Raw genomic sequence first — 17,210 nt, 5'->3', positions numbered from 1 at the left:
TACTTATCGAGTACCTACTATGAGATCGGAAGGAAAGGCAGAAACCAGAGACAGGGAGACCAGTTAAGACAAGGACCACAGTCCACCATGGAAAAGGCAGGGTTGGGGGGAACTCAGGGAAGACCGGAAATGGGTGATAGCCGTGAAACAGGAAAGGAACAGACACGAAGGGAAAAATTGACACAATCTGTTATCTGATTTCCAGTCTACTCAATTGGAAATCTTGAGTAGAGAAGAAATAGTTAAAGTTGACACTGAGATATCCAAAGCAGCGGCACCCATGAAGATACTTGGAGGGAGGTGAGGGGCTGCATTTTAGGGGGGCTGAGTTTGAAGTGTTGAGGTATGATGTCCCCCAGACGATCAGCGACTTTGTACCCCGGAGGAAGGCCAGGGCTAGTTTGGGAGACACTGGGTTGTGAGAAAAAGTCGAGAGGTGAGAGAGGAGATTTTTCCGGTGGGAGACTCTAGGGAAGCAAAGCTTGAGGGTGGAGCCTTATGAGAAAAGAAGGACCCAGGGAGGACCTAGAGAAAAGTCAGGCAAGAGAGTGAGGAAGAAGGGCTTCCCTGGTGGCGCAGTGGTTGAGAGTCCGCCTGCCGATGCAGGGGACACCGTTTCGTGCCCCGATCCGGGAAGATCCCACCTGCCGCGGAGCGGCTGGGCCCGTGAGCCGTGGCCGCTGAGCCTGCGCGTCCGGAGCCTGTGCTCCGCCACGGGAGAGGCCACAGCAGTGAGAGGCCCGCATACCGCAAAAAAAAAGAGAGTGAGGAAGAACAAGAGAACAGGGCTCCAGAAGCCAGAGCAGGGTGTTTCCCAGAGGAGGGAGCCTGGAGTATTAGACGCAGGAGGAGGAGGGTTGAGGCCCAGGAGGGCCATTGGTTTGACAAGCGCTAGATCACATGTTTGTTGGTGTTCTCCTTTCCTTTGTTGGTGTTTTCCTTGCAGAATGAATATCAAGTGGTTTCATTTGCAAAAAATTCGTAGTTTGCGCAAATGAAGAGTCACTGTTAAATTTGATCCTCGCAAGCCCCAAAACACATTTCTGATTACGAAAATTCAGGCTGTTAAATGTGGTTTTAATGGTAGTCATCCACTTTATTCTGTTATCAACAGATTGACCAAAGACGATCCGTTGATAGAAAGCTTTTTAAAAACTACATTTCTGTTGACGCAAAGGTTTCTAACAGTAATTAAATTTGTATTTTGCCTTTTACCATATGGCTGTTGTATGACATGAGAGAGAGAGAGAGAGAGAGAGAGAGAGAGAGAGTGTGTGTGTGTGTGTGTGTGTGTGTAAGTGAGAGTGTGTGTGTGTTTTCATGGGCATATGAGCTTAGTACAATGGAATGAGAAGGCTGGGGTCAGATAAATCTAGTTTCACAACCTAGCTGGGCCATTTTCCAGGGTTGTGACTTCAGAAAAGTTACTCTCTAAGCCTAACTTTTTCCATCCATAACTCAAATAGGATTATTTTGAAGATTGAGTAATATATAATTTGCTCAGGATCTATACTATAGTAGGCAATTAATAAATGCTGATTCCCTTCCCCTTAAAACTTTTTTTAGGTATATATATTTTTGCATAATATTCATCTATACACAAAGCCTTAGTTTTGTCATGGAAAGAGCATACCTCCCACGATAGCTAACCTATCCTCTGAGAGTTCAAGTGACCAGTAGTTTAGTACGGATAAGAATCCACTTGGGGAATTTATTAAAATGTAGGTTCCCAGGTCCCTAGCACAGAGATTCGAATTCAGTAAATTTCAGGTGGGACCCCTGAGAATCTTCATTTTAAACAAGCACTGCTGTGATGAAGGTTAACAAATGCCAGTTTCTAGGAAGCAGAGGAAGGGTGTAAACCTGAGACTTGATAGGCTGATTTCAATTCCATGAAGATATGCCTGTGCTCGAAATTCTTACATTTGTGTTATTCATGTTTACGGATTATATTTGCAATGAGATAAAAACACATGGATCCCAGATGTGAAGGAACGGTGGTCTTATCGCACCTCACTATCGCCATCCACGGTATATCCACGGCAGTACTGGGTGACATACAGCCCCCAAATCATCTTCTTTTCCCTGCAGAGTAAGTGGTGACACCCTGTCGCTATGCCCAGAGTTTGCAAAACCAGCGTAACTTTAAATGTTGTTACCAATAATATATTTAATGGCAGTAACGGTGCACAATCACGCCATTAAAATATTTTGATGCATTTGTCTATCTGACTCTGTGTCTTCTGGTTGATAAACATCTGTGTCATTATATATCCTTTGTTCTCCGCATCTTGGAATCATATAATTTTTAGTTCACATTGTTCCCGACCTCATTTTATAGATGAGAGAAAAATTTATCCTTTTTTCCCCCTCCTAGTCCCAGCTCTCTTCTTTGCTTATTCACAGGAAAGGATTGAGACATATAAACATGCTTGGTGTTAAGCTATGTATGGAGAATATAAAACACATTTGACTTGTGTATATTAAATTGCACTTTACGTTCCTTGTACGTAATTTACAAATCAGATGACTCAGTGGGGATATGTTTATTAAAAAAACAATACTGAGTCATTTTATAACTGTTGTTGGCATTCCATTGATGGTTTGCTTCTTTTGGAACAGGATGCCAATGTCCTGGAGCCTTGCCTAGAATCAGGGTTTCTCCGTCTATACCCATAGCCCTTGAGGAGAGAAGAGAGAACGGAATTTCATGAAGTCCATTCTATACCTTACGTGCATTATCTCAGCCATCTTATTAGAATCTCCACATAACCCGGTGTGGTAGAAATTGAGGCAAAGAGGTTCAGTAATGCGGCAGATGTTGTAGAGATGAGATTTTCGCGCCCTGGGCTCTTATCTGGCTCCAAAGTCCAGCCTCCTCTCTCCACACCCCGCGTAGTTTCCCCAGCCACATAGTGAGACTATGAAATAGATCATTGTTCCTGATTGTGGCTTAGAGACCCTTGTCCCTGGTATTACAGTAACCTCAGAATTTTTGACAAGAAGCAAATGGACGAAGGTAATGTGCAAACTTGAGTTAGTTCAACAAATATAAACTATGTGCCAGGTACCAGATCAGGACTCCACCCTCGTGGGCCCTATCTTTGTCACCTATTCTTATCTACCATCCAAGTGCTGCTGCAGGCTTTTCTTTTAGAGTGAAAACACCAATGGATTTCTGCACTGATAAGATCAAGATTTGTGTCTTGCTATAGCTGTGCCGGTCCTTGTGTGGGGCTAAGTGTTCCCAGAGTCGCTCTGTCACTTCGAAAGTTTAAAACAGTTCCTTAGGGGATTGCCCGGAGGTGCACAATAAGTGTTGTTGATTACCCTCTGAGACCCTGAGGAAGTCTACAGGGGGCCAGGGAAGGAGCCTAGAGCCCTGCAGAGGGGGTCTGGGGAGAGGTCAAAAGACCACCGTGTATGAGACAGGACTGGAGGCTTGGCAGTTCTTCCCGTGACCCACTGTGCAACCTTGGGAAAGAAAGTCACATAACTTTGCAGGCTTGATTTCCTCAGCTGTAACTGGAGAAGGTTTGGCTCAGTGATGGCAAAGGCCCCTAAACAGAGGTGCTGAAGCGAGCATATGGCAACTTCACGTCTGAGGCATGCCAGGGGTCCCGGATTGCAGAGCTTCCTCCAACTGTCCACGAAGGGATACTAGTACTGGCCAGACCTCAGGTTCTGCCTTTACCCCATACGCTTTTGAGGAAAGTGCATGAATTTAAGAGTGAGAGAGATTGTCTGCTTTGGAGGAAATAAGGATTTTTACTGGCTGGCAATCAATCAAAAGGTGACAAAATGGGAGGTAGGGAATCACGGTTTGAAATTTTATGGCTAGGAAGAACCTTAGAAACTAGCCCAACCTCTTTGCATTCCAGATAAGGGAACGGAAGTGCAGGGAAGTCATAGGATTTGCTCAGGGTCACACCGCTAGTGGCAAACTGGGAACAGAAGCCAGTGTCCCTTGCCCGTCCAGTACGCTGTCTGCAGAAACAGGTAGGTCCTGTCCTAAGGCAGATTATCAGGAGAGCAGGAGGTGGCAGTCAGTAAGCAAAGCCTAAGGAGGCACTGGCACTCCACAACTATTCTGTTGGGGAGAGCAGCCTATCATGCCTGCTGGGCTTCTCACAGACATTGCTAAAAGGACACTACGGTGCACACTTTCTGACCCATCGAAGCCCTGGGCTTCTTGTCAACTAAGATAATGAAGAACATTTCTTTTTAATCTGGGAGAGGCAGAAGGCTGTCTCCTGTTTTTTAAAGCACTTTCCCTCTCTTACGTAAATGAAAATTACTAAGGTCTACAATAATGTAGTTTCAAGAGGAATGAAACATTTTCTCAGGGAGTATGAAGAGGAAGACCCAGCTCACACACCCCACGTTGCTGGCCACGCCTATGTGCGTGTTCATCACAGGGTGCCCCGTTGTCACGAGAAATCCAGTGGCTGTACAAATGCTACAGGGACATCCTGGGGTTATTTCAGTAACCCCTGAAGGCCGGCTTTGTGCCAGGTGAGATAGATAGGAGCTGCCACTTCCTGCTTTGTGAGTTGGATGTTGTTTCTAGGTCCTGTTTTGTTTGTGTTAGTTTTCCTGTTCGTGTGTTAGAACAACTTCTGACTATTTGCAGAGTTGATTACCACTAGATAATAAGACCAGCGATTCAGTAAAAACAAAGCTGAATTTATTATCTTCCCAGACAAGAGAGACTGGCGTTCAGAGTCAGTCTCCCCAAACGTATAAGCGTTTTTCATGCAAGCATGGAGATTTCTGATTAGTTCTGATGGAATGCTGATTCGCTTCTAGACCAAAGTGAGGATTTTCTGTTTCCAAAACCTACTCGGCATTCTGGTCTGTCCCTGCGTAGGCCTATTTATTCTGGTCTTGTGGTCCTTGACCCGAACTCGGAGAGCAGGGGTGCTGGGGTCTCGGGTGGCCCTTGGTGCTCATGGGGGTAGGCAGTAGCCAGTCGTAGCAGCTGCGTCCCGGGTGCCTGCTGCCGATTCCTCCTGTTGTGTGTTCTGCCCTTTCCTTTGCACTAATGCACGTTCCACCTTTGCTTTAAAACGGGAAGGGGTGGGAGGACCACTTTGAGGAAGCAGAAGGCGCTGGGATACATGGAAAAAGGGATGACGTGGCAGTGAAATGAAGCCCCGAATGGGGTTTTTCTCAGATGTTAGAGAACTGGCCTACCCCGGGTGCTGTGCTAAATCAGGTTTAAAAAAAAAAAAAAAAGAAAAAGCCTGACCTTTAAAGTTTTTCCTGTCAAGGTCTAGCAATTCTGGAGTTCCTTTAGCCCCTGTACCCTGCAAGTTGACTTTTTGCACAGAAAAAGAGTGAAATGTTCTCTCAGAAATTGCCTGGGAGAACGTGTTTTTCTCTAAATGAATATGCACTGCGAAGTGAGTTCTTACCTTGTTTTGTTGTCTATTTAATATTCTTAATGTTCATCTTTGTTTTTTGACGTTTTTTCAGGAAACCACTCAGGAGCTTTGTACCATGTTCGAATGATCTGTGTTAAGACTTTCTTTTCTATTTAATGATAGGCATTTCCAATATGATTTGCGCGTCTCTCTATTTTAGGAAATACTTTTCGAGGCCTTTAATTGTTTCTCTTTTATGAATCTTAAACGGGAGTCTTACATCCAATCCTAGCAGCTACCTTCCATTAAACATGACCTATTTTTCCCCCCATGAGGTTTCCTGACTCAGGGAGGAAAATAAAAGTCGGGTGATTAGTCATTGTGGCGTTCAGCAAACAAATACTTTGGAGGCCATGATTTATGTTGCTGGTCGGAAAAAGAGGCTATATCTGCCTTTAGACAATGACTCTTGTGAAAGGTAAGTGCCCTGTGTTCCCAGAAGGTCCCCAGAGTGCCCCTGTTTGTTGCGTTCAGGTTTCTAAAACCCGGTGGCCATTTTCTGTGAGTTTGAATCCCTGTGTTAAACTCCTCCCCCTGTGGAGTCTATGAGCATTTGTTTTCTAAAATGAAAGCACAGGCAGAAACTCGAGCTGTTCTACAGAACAGCCTGTTCTTTAGATGTTTTTTTTTTTTTAGATCAGTGTATCTAAAGCATAATTTTTCTAAACAGTCTATTGTGGGTTTTTATCTACAGTGGGTTTGTGTTTGTTCGGGGAATTTTACTTTTTTTTAAATGCAGACAACATATTTATTGATGTAATTGCTCCCTGTTCCCCTCACCCCCAGATAATTTCACTCTGAAACAGGTGAGCAGGGGAACTATTTGGATATCTACTGCCAGAAACCTTCATTTAGTTTTAATCAAATTTCTTTGGGGGTAAAATTGGCAAAAGTCAACTGGAACTTAGTTCCTTTCGTACTCTTCCCTGCCCCCCCCCCCGCCCCCCATCCCCGCCCAGCAGTTTTCCCCAGTCAGTTTCTTTTGTCTAAACCATCGTGCATCCATTTGTGTGTCTGGCCAGAGTTTTTGTAGCATTTCCGCAGTACAGAAAAGCTTCTTTGCCTCTGATTGTACGTCAGACTGGCCGGTGGGCTTGCCTGACGGCCCTGCCGGTCACCTGCATCTCCTGAATCCTAGTTTGCGGTGACTTTCACAATCCCATGCTGCCTCAGAGATCTGTGCTGTCATGGCTGGCCTCTTTCCAGAGATTGCGGTATTGCCAGCAGTGGCTTCAAACTGGAAAAGTGGGAGGTGGAAGAGAAGTGATGGAAAACATGGGAGGAAGGATTGTGGAAAACAGAAGAGAAGGAAATGTGTGTGCAAGGAAAGTATGTACATGGACTCAACTAAATATCTGGGAGCCCAGGTCTATAAAAGTGGTCTCTGTGCCTTGGCATTTTGTGTCTGGATCCAGGTGGGGAACCACTGTGAATGTGGGGCTGTCCGTTGATGGTGGGGAAGAGGCATGGCAGAGCTGGGCAAGAACACCAGAGGCTCGGGACCTCCCTGGCGGTCCAGTGGTTAAGACTCCTTGCTTCCACTGCAGGGGGCGTGGGTGGGATCCCTGGTCTGGGAACTGAAATCCTGCATGCCGCGTGGCGTGGCCAAGAAGGAAATAAAATAAAAGAATAAAGTATAGCTTTAAAAAAAAAAGCATCAGCAGCTCTTCTCCAGGAGGTCCCCCCAGCATGACAGATGCTTAGACCGCTCCCCAGACCAAGTGGGTCGGCTCTGCACCAGCCCCCTCGACGTCCCTAGAGCGGAGTTTGCTTCCTGGGCGTGACCGCCATTGTCCCATGGAATGCTTCTCTGAGATTCCCCGAGGACACTTGTGATCTTGCTGGGTATGCTCTATTGTGTTGACCCCATTATTTGACCTCCAGGCTCCATTTCTGTGATCTAGTTTCTAGACTTCTTGTTGTCTCTGTGACGCTGTGATGGGGCATGATATCAATTCAGAATACCCTGACCCGCTAAGCCGCTATGCATTCTCAGCAGTTATTGCTTCCCTTATTACATCACCTGCGTACGATGACTATGGAACCGAACGCTCTATTAAAATGGAGAGCTGGGTGCCTCTGAGAGTGAGAGTCTGATTCTGTGGAGGGCTGATTAGGAGTTATCATCTCCTTCTCGAAGCCTGAGCAGACTGTATCATTAAAATGATTTTAGGGAATTCCCTGGCGGTCCAGTGGTTAGGACTCGGTGCTTTTACTGCCAGGGCCCAGGTTCAATCCCTGGTCAGGAACTAAGATCCTGCAAGCCGTGCGGCACAGCCAAAAAAATAAATAAATATTTTTTTAAAATTTGACTTCGAAGCAAAGTGGAGAGTTTGATACCTGCCCCTTTGTCCCCCAGGACGCAGTAGGAAATTTCCCACATGGGAATGAACAAACTGGAGGGATCCTGAAGAAATATTATGTGACCCAAATGTATTCCGTGTTAAGGCTTCTCACCACCCCTTCTTCATGAAGATGGAGTACTTTGGTAGTTTTGAAAGCTTGAATACTGATATCTCACCATTTAAATTTTAGGAGGGCTGGGAATCACTGTATGGAGGTTGATATATTAGGCTTAAGTGATCTATCCTTATGTTATAGTTTAGGGTCTAAAATTCAGATACATCCAGGGACAGGAGGGTAATATAAATGTTCGACGTGGGCTGGGTATAGGAAGATAAGAATGGTTAGATCATGGCAAACTGGAGGGCATTAAAACATTTTAAAATACTCTGGGGTTGAATGAAACGGGTCTGCAGGCCGAGTTCAGCTTCTGGACTGCTGCTCTGCACGGCAGTTATAGAGCTACACCATCTGACTCCATCCACCAGGCTGGGTTTCCTCAATGGCAGCTTGCCCAGTCTTCCTGCAGAGCATTGGGCGTGGAGCTCTCCGAGACCCAGCCCAAGAAAAATTCATGGCTGTTGAACCTTCTCCACGTCACAGCAAATAAAGGAGCTACTCTGGATATGAAGTGTGTCCATGTCATACAGGCAAAGTGATTTGCAGCAGCAGAACACAGCTTGTATGTCGGAGGACATCTGGAGAGGCATCAGACAGAGCAGCCTTGACTAAGCTGCCCAGCGCTCAGTGTGCCCATTTCAGGACGGAACAGAAAGGACCCACCAGTGGAAGCCCCGCCTTACCCGGCCATGTCACTCCCAGGGCAGCTGAATGGAGCCAGGCCTGCAGAGGCTAACCTGGATGGCACTGGGCCATGGGGTGACAGCAGAGGACAGCGGGCATATCTTGATATACCTGGTCTCTGATATTGACCTCTTGGCCCAAGGATGCTTTCTGAAATATCAGGCAGTTAGCAACTTCCTAACTCGTCCTGGGCTGGGACAATGTGAGAATTGTCCTCTCTCTCTGTTGACACTCTGTTGACCTTCCGCACATCCTGGAATTTATAACGTCTTCCCTTTTTTTTTAACAGCTTTTAATCACTCTCGTTTTCGTCAGCTCTCTTGGCGCTAAGTGAGTCATAATGCCTGCAAAGCACTTAGCACAGGGCCTGGCATGTAGAAAGTGCTCAGTAAACATTAGCTTTTATTGTCACTGGCATCATCTCCGCCATTATAACTCTTGTCATTTCCCCAGTGGATACGGAAACTTGGTTTCCTTAAACCTTAGACTTGGTTGTGTACCTCTGCCACCAGCACCCTGACATAAAGGAAGATGGACCACACATACATAACCCACTGTGTCAGAAAATGCACTTCCCATGATCCCCAGCTCACTCCTGTGCACTGATGTTTGGGGAGCACTGCTCTAGACACCGTGGTGAAGTACAGACGCAGGCTTGCATAGAGATTGGTCCCTGTGGACTTGCTAACTAGGCGGTACTTTGGGACAGTCTTAGGGGTGGACGCTGGGGAGGGATGTGCCTTTGACATTATACAGTAGGGATGTATGACGGGGTGGTTTTGACCACACTAAGAATCTGATTCTGAAGGCTTCAGTCCCCTGGCTGTGACCTTAACCTCAACAAAGTACCTGATTCCTCCCCCAACCCTGTTGACCTTCTGGCCATGCAAACCCTGTTGCCAAGAAGGGAAATTCCTATATTAGAGGACAGACAACCTTTGTGCATCAGGGAGCCGACACAAATAGAAAAATGTAGAACTTTAAAGGTAGAACATATATTGGTGTAAAAATGAGGGGCAAGCCAGTCTCAGTGAAGATTTTGGGACCCTGGTAGGTGATGAGAAGGGAGGTATAGCTGAACGTTTTTTTGTTTGTTTGTTTGTTTTTTTGCGGTACGCGGGCCTCTCACTGTTGTGGCCTCTCCCGTTGCGGAGCACAGGCTCCGGATGCGCAGGCTCAGCGGCCATGGCTCACGGGCCCAGCCGCTCCGCGGCATGTGGGATCTTCCCGGACGGGGGCACGAACCTGTGTCCCCTGCATCGGCAGGCGGACTCTCAACCACTGCGCCGCCAGGGAAGCCCACTGAACGTTTTTTAATGTTGGTGGCCGAGAGTATTGCCTGCTTCTAAGAAATATTTTGAAAAGTAGAAATAACCGATCCCATGCTGCCATGGTGGCATATTGTTTGGACCGGAAACTACTAAGGTGGTGAGGAGAAAATGGCCACAGTACCTTAGAGATGAAATCCTAGCTTCATATCAAATTCATTTAGTTTAGGAAGTGAATTAACTAAAAGCCTTTTCAGCCCCTCAAAGCTCTCGCCTGTATTTTGAGGGTAATGTGGTCTAGTATTTTGTTAATTTATGATTGTGGTGATTTTTTTCCTTTCTGTACTGTACTTTCAGATGGCCTGAGGCACTGGACACTTAGTGGCCTGGGCTCCTTAGGGCTACATGAGACTCGGAAGTGGAACTGTATACTTAGCAGTTCCTGAAATGGCTCTCTCTTTCTTTCTTCCACCTCTTCCTGCCACTGTTGGGGAACTTAGCTTGGAGATCTGGCCCCCAGTCCGCTCTCCCATCCACCCAGATGAGTTATTGCTGTGGCGTCTGGTAGCCTCCCAGAAGCTATGTCTAAATCCCCAAAGCTACGTCTAAATACCCAAAGCTACATCTAAATCCCCAAAGCTGTGAATGTGACCTTTTTTGGAATAAAAGGTGGAAATTTTTTAAGGCTCTTGAGATGAGTTCATCCTGGGTTATCAGGTGGGCCCTGAATCCAATGACAAGTGTCCTTATAAGAGACACAGAAGAGGGACACATAAAGAGGAGAGGGCCATGTGAAGATGAAGGTAGAGATTGGAGTTATGCAGCCACAAGCCAAGGAACCCTGGAACCATCATAAGCTGGAAGAGTCAAGGAAGGACTCTCCTCCCTGGAGCCTTCAGAGAGAGCTCAGCCCTGCCAACACCTTGATTTTGGACCTCTGGCCTCCAGAACTGTGAGAGAATAAATTTCTCTTGTGTTAAGTCCCCAGGTTTGTGGTAGTTTGTTACGGCAGTGTTTGGAAATGGATACAGTGTCAAGCCTAGCCTTGATTCAGAAGTGCCTGGGAACTTGTGAAAAATCAGTTCCTCGGGTCTTACCCTATGGCTGTTCCGATGCAGTCAGTCTGGGGTGGCACCAGGAAACTGAATTTTTAGTAAGATCCTCCAGGTGATCTGATAGATCCATTTACCCTCTCAGTATTGGTAGTTCTTGAGTTCCTCCTTTTGCCCTATTTCCCTTTTACCCGCTTTCCTTGGGCATTGTCCATGCTTGTGTGTGCAGCCACCTCCTGTGTGTCAGTGCACTGCACAGCTGAACCTTCAGCCCAGCTTCCTTTCATCATCAAAGTCCGTCATGGAGGCCCGTTGTTGGAGAGTGCCAGCTGCGTCTTCCACAGGCTCCTCAGAGGGAACACAGACCTCATCCTCTTTCCAAACCAGCTCTTTGGTCTGGTTCCTTACCTGTTAATGGCACGTGTAGGCAACAGAACCGGTGTGTCAACCTTCATTCTTCCCTCTTTCTTTCTCCTCCAAGGTCCAACTAGTTGATGCTTCCATCCAAATAGCTTTCACTTCTTTCTCTCCTTGTCATCCCCACCTGTCTCCTTACCTTCTTTCTAGATCCCCTCCAGGCATCCTTCTCATCAAACTCTTCCCAGAATGACGTGTCTGCAAATGTGTCAAATGATTCTTGCTTCACATCTCGTAAATGACTCACCGTTGTGCAGGCTGCACGTTAGAATCACCTGGAGAGTTGTTTGTTTCTCTTTTTAATCCCAATACCTAGCATCCAGCCAAGACCAAACAAACCAGAATCTCGAGTTGGAGCCCAACTGTTGGTATGTTTTCAGGTTCCCATAGGTGATTCCAATGTGCAGGTAAGGGTTGAGACCTACTGGGCTAGAGGATCAGGTCCAAAGTCAATGCTTTCTTCACGACTGGGTCCCTGCCAGTCTCTCGCCCTCCATCTCCCACCCAGCCCTGCCCACACACCCCATGCCACAGACATCCCACCTCCTTGCCCTTCCCCAGATGCGTCATTCCATTTCCTGTTTCTTTGCCGTTGCTTGACCTTTCCCTAGAATAGAATGCCTTTTTCCCTCTTGGATTCCAAAAAAATGCTCCATATCTCTCAAGACTCAGTTCCACTTCACCCTCCCTGACTCGCCTTCCGCAAACCCAGCCTAAGGCTGCCTGCTCCAGAACCCTGGGTGTGCTCACTAGAGCACTGCCATCATCATGGAGGAGCTGTTGGTCTGCATGTCTTGTCTCCTCCATTGGACTGTGGGCTCCAGGAGGCTGCTGAAAAGGGAAAGAAAGAAAGGATTAAACAAGGCCGAGGAGACAAAATCATTTTTCTGTTTCTCTGAATCATTGTATCCACGCTGCCTTCTGGTTCATCAGGCACTTTTTAGAAAACAAAACTACTTGGTTTTAATGAACATAATGAAGTTGTAGCAGTAGTGGTGGTGGTAGTAGTATGTAATACCATTAAGTGAACACTTGCTAGCCGAGGTCTCTGTAGTCATTGCCTCGTTTAACTCTCATGGTAATCATCTCAGGTATCATTCCCACTTTACAGAATGAATTAAACAAGATGCTGTGTGGTCAGGTAATGCAGAATGGCAGAGAATATGAAGGGGAAGGTGTAGATGACCACTTGGTCAGCAGTATGTCTGGTATATCGACTGATCAGGAAAAACTGGTTTTATTGGCAAAAATAGCTAATGTGTAGTTTTTTGAGTGGCAAGTACACATTCGATGCTGAATTTGGCATAGAAAAGACACAACCACTAAACGTATCAATCATAAATGAGATGGTGGTTTATGTTTACTAACATTTGGAATCGCATAAATATAGTCTTCCTTTTAAGTGTGCTGGAAGGAAGTTGTGACCCAGAGTCACAAGATCAGGGTTGAAAACCCAGCCTTGCCAGTTACAGGCCATGTGGTGTTGGGATTTTGGCTTAATTTTTCTGAGCATTAGCATCTTCATCTTTGAAATGGAAATATTTCACAGCCCACAGGGGTGTTATGAGAAAGGAGAGGAGATGGTGTGTATGAAAGTGATTTGTAAATGATACAGGGCTAAACAGGACTAAGGGGAGGAGTTCTTGTCTCTGTGCTGCGTTTGGGTCCAGAAAGTTGGCGTTTGGGAACAATCAGGACAGGGAAGGCGGTGTTTTTCTGGGTGAGCGGATATGGGCACTGGAACAGCTGCGGGCTGGCTGAATTCCCCGGTGTGGCAGGGTCTGAGGATGCTGGGATGGGTAAAAACAAGTGGCCCAGGCTAGTTAGGGAGAATGTGGAAGGAGAAGGATGGTTGGAAATTAGAGTCTTGCTGTGCTTATTGATACAATGGAGCTGAGAGAATGTAATGGTCAGGGTTTTGCGTTGGGTCACCTGTAACCAAGGACCAACCCAGAGACCACAGATCAGCTCCAGGGGCTTGATGTCTTGTTCTTTTACTCGTAGGTTATTCCCAGCAATTTCAACCCCAGCAGCTCTGAGGTTTTCTGGGTCTCAGAGCAAAAGCTCACCTACCCTGAGGTCCTAGCATCTCCATTCCAAACATATTAATGTATTAAGACGCCGGAGTTTCTCTTCACAGGGTCAAGGTGACTTCATGACTGTGTGGCTTCAACCTCCTTCCTCTTTAAAGATGAAGCCGCGGCTTTATCTCTTTTATTCTAATAGACTGAAGAATATTTTCTAAGTCGTCATCGGTATAACAGTTCTGAACTTGAATCCCATTCTGCCACTCTCCAGAGGAGAGCATAGCAAACAGCTTTTTTGTCACAGACGTCACCACCCTAAACTTATCTGAAAGTTCCTGGAGCGGGAGTCAGCATATCATTTTTCAGGAATCAGTAGGTATATTTTAAGATGGAACTGTTCTAAAATATTCCAACAGATTAGAGATAATGGACCAAGTGAACACCATTAAATTTGACCCGAATAAGTGAGTTTTTGGGAATCAGTTAAAAAAATTCAGTCCTGGAAGTTGGCAAGCCAAAGAGGAAGAACACGAGGACAGAAAGAAGAACTCCATGCCCAAAAAAATTCTGTATATTATAAATAAAATCAGTTATCGCGCACGTACCATTTGCTGTTCACTTGCACTGACTGGGTGTTCCTATACTCGTTGAATCCCCCCAGCACCCCAGGAGGTGTGTATGATTTGCTCCATTTTATATGTGAAGAGACTGAGGCTTAGGGAGGTCAGGTGCTTTGTAAAGTCCTGCTGTCAGTGAGCGGGTCCCAGCAGCTGCCAGTTGAGGAGTATGGTGCATTTTAAGGCGTGCGGAGCCAGAAGTGTGGAAACCTGTTTTGGTCACACCAGGAGACCTTAGGCAAGTCATTCTACCTCTCCGTCCCTCCATTTTCTCACATCTAAAATAGGAGCGTTGGACTAAACAATCTAAAGTTCCTCATCTTATAAAATTCTCTTTGCTAGGGCATAGTTGAAGGAATGGGAGATGCTTAGCCCAGGAAAGGGACATGCAAACCTTCCAAGGGCTGTCGCGTGGCAGAGTTGACAGCTGAGGGCTCCCCGTGAGGACTGCTCCCCTAAGGAGGAAATTCCCACACTGGGTGGAGTGGTCCTTACCCCTGGTCTGCAGAATCTCTAGAATCCATCTGTGGCAAATTAGGAAGGAGTTGGAAGGCACGCTCCACTAAGAAGCTTGCTCCCTTTGCTTTTTGTTATCCAGAACACCCAAGGTCTGTTTATTTTGAAGGGAGGCTCCCTCATCTGACATTTTGAGAAAGGTTTGGGGGACTAGATTCCCAGTTACTCAAGACCCAAGAGCATCTCTTTGTGTGGACTCAGCACCATCTTGTGGACATGGTTCTGTGAACTGGGAATGGACTCTGGTCATCAAATGTAAAGGAACGTCAGGACACAGTCCTGAAAGAGTTGCTGCCTGGGAAAGGCTCTGTCTAGGGATCATGTTTTGAACAGGGGCTGCCTGCTTTCAGAGGTAGGATCTGCCTTGGGGAATTTACTTTTATGACTCTAACCCTATTATTATGCCCATGACACCTGGGAGAGCAGAGTGGACAGGCTCAGTGACACAGTAAGCCGGACCTTCCCAGAGTTGTGGTACAGTACAGCCAGGGTCCTGTTTCCGGGGCGGGGGATAGAGGGCATCAGTACAGAGGTCTCCTCAAGAGGGAGCCCCGAGCCGCTTCCCCTCTGACCTCCTTCCCCCTGTATCCTGCATCCGGCCTCATCTCTCAGGTCTAGGACTCTGCCCTGCCCCCTCTCCTTCTTGCTGGTACTGATTGCCACTCAGAGCATAACTTACCTTATGGTGCTTAAAGGCCCCCTTCCCCAAGAGGTGAGCATGGAGCAGATTGAAGGTGTGAAGGGAACAGAGCTCTCGGGCTGAAAAATGCTTTGCCTTCCCCCACCCTGTCTCCTAATGCTGGTGAGGCTAGCCACATCCATGTTCTTGCTATTTCTGTGTGGGAAGAAACTGAGTAATAATCTCATCCAGGGCTAAGATGACGGTCGAGGGCAGCCTTGCTCAGTGCCTTTACCAGACCGGAAAGAGCAACCTGTGGCCCTAGAGAGGCCGCTCGAGGGTAGAAGCTCTCTCTGGATGTTCAGAACCCCAGCCTCTTCTTTTCTGCTTATCCTTCACAGTGGGGTTGGTAGGGGGTTGGGGGAATATGTGTAAAGGCATGCAGGGCTCCCCCAAATAATAAGAGTCCCCGATTTTGCATTTGTTAACGCACAGTTTTTGGCTCTGTTGATACTGTTACATCATGATGCATGTACCTGTTCTTTAAAAGTGAGGTATTTGTTCTTTCAATTACATTTCTGTACCCATATTAACATATTCTCCCAAGACCTTAGTACAGGAATGCTTAATGAATTACCCACAGTCCCTTATTTTGCTAAATATTTGTTTTTGCAGTTACCTTCCACAATTATGTTCTTCTAACTTCCCTCCTTTTGGGGTCAGCCTGGCCTGAGCCCCATAGCTCCTAACCGTCCAGCCTGCCCAGAGCTAAGTTGCCCGGGCTCCGTGGAAGCCCTGGAAGCCCTGGAAGCCGGGGACTCTCCAGGCCACTCATCTCTCCACTTCAGCCCCAGGGAAATCCCCACTTACAAAATGATCCCTGCTTCCAACACCCTTTCAACCAACAAGCGTTAAATTGGTTGCTATTATCATAATGAGGTGGGCCAGAGAAAAGGGTTGTAGGAATTGTTTTGTTTTCTGGAATTTTCATGGGAAATTATCAGGGCGAAAAAGAGCAATAGAATGAGATACTACATTTTATCTGGACTGTCTCTTCTAATCCTATTAAGAATTAAGTTGCACTATTATATCCATTTTATAGATTTAAAAAAAACAAGTCTTGAGATGCTAATTAACTTGTTAAAATTCATACAGCTACTAAGTGGCAGAACTGGAGTTTGAACCCAGGAGTATGTAAGCAGGGGCCCTGCTCTACCCTCTGAGGATAAAGATGTCTCTATATCTTTAGGGGGAGAAAGGATGGCCCCCGGGAACAGGAAGGGGAAAGCTCGGAACAATTGACTACCTCTGACAGTTGTCAAAAATTTTCATCAGGGACTTCAGTGGAAGCTTGAACCAGAATCCAAAATCAGCACATAAATGTGCAAAACCCCAGACTGAACCCAAATTAAAAACATTTTTTTTTACTGAATCAGCCACAACCTAATGAATCCATTAAACTGAGACATAAACTAAAAAGACTTTTAAATCAAAAAACTGAAACATCAGAATGTTCTCTAAAATAAATCATAACCAAACTGACCTATCATTAGGTTCCTAGTTTAAAAGAAGAGAGAGGAGGTCTCAAGACTTCATCCCCACAAAACCTTGGTGTGAGGGCAAAGGAGCAAATGTGGTCTGCCAGGAGTCTAAAGAGACAGGAGAGGTGACGAAGCAGATCCCAGGGGAGGCTTTCTTGTGAAATAAAAGAATATCGCCATCGAAAATAGGAACGTGACCCCACAAGCAGCCAGCGCCTGGCCGTGTTTATACAGCCAGATTTGAGTGACCTTCTGACCTGAAAGGACAAGTGCACAGACTGGAAATGTATAGATGATTTAAGTATTTGTGTTAAACATTATTTTAGTTTCCTTTCTATCAAGCTTTTTACTGGAATTGCTAATAAGTTGCCAATAGCCAACATGAATCATTTCTATTTAAAATTTTAATGCCTTCTTCCATAGGCTTAGAAGAAGTGCTAACAGATGATGCAACTGAAAAAAGCAAATCATTTCAATGATACTTGTAACTAAGTGCCCACATATGAGCTAAGGCTCAGATGTAATAACTGCTCTCTGCATTAAAGAAGAATGATAAGTTAATGAGCCCCTCTGGGGTATT

At 46.1% G+C, this 17,210-nt stretch overlaps 1 protein-coding gene across 8 annotated transcripts in view; it reads left to right on the top strand.

Annotated features, from left to right (window-relative positions):
• ZBTB38 (zinc finger and BTB domain containing 38) overlaps nt 1-17,210 on the top strand; it is a 76,184-nt gene that overhangs the window by 36,127 nt on the left and 22,847 nt on the right. Inside the window, exon 3 of one of the 8 annotated variants that reach the window (XR_010943492.1) lies at nt 13,451-13,963. The exons of 6 other annotated variants lie outside the window; for them this stretch is intronic. The gene's annotated coding sequence lies outside the window, so the exon portion shown is untranslated. Of the gene's footprint in view, nt 1-5,732; nt 5,845-13,450; nt 13,964-17,210 lie in introns of those variants that run through there. One more of the 8 variants, XM_067737651.1, reaches the window with a different exon arrangement.

The sequence above is a fragment of the Pseudorca crassidens genome, chromosome 5, assembly GCF_039906515.1.
Source record: "Pseudorca crassidens isolate mPseCra1 chromosome 5, mPseCra1.hap1, whole genome shotgun sequence".
NCBI lineage: Eukaryota > Metazoa > Chordata > Mammalia > Artiodactyla > Delphinidae > Pseudorca > Pseudorca crassidens.
Note: the sequence above shows the minus strand (reverse complement) of the source record. Positions and strands in the feature narration are given on the sequence as shown.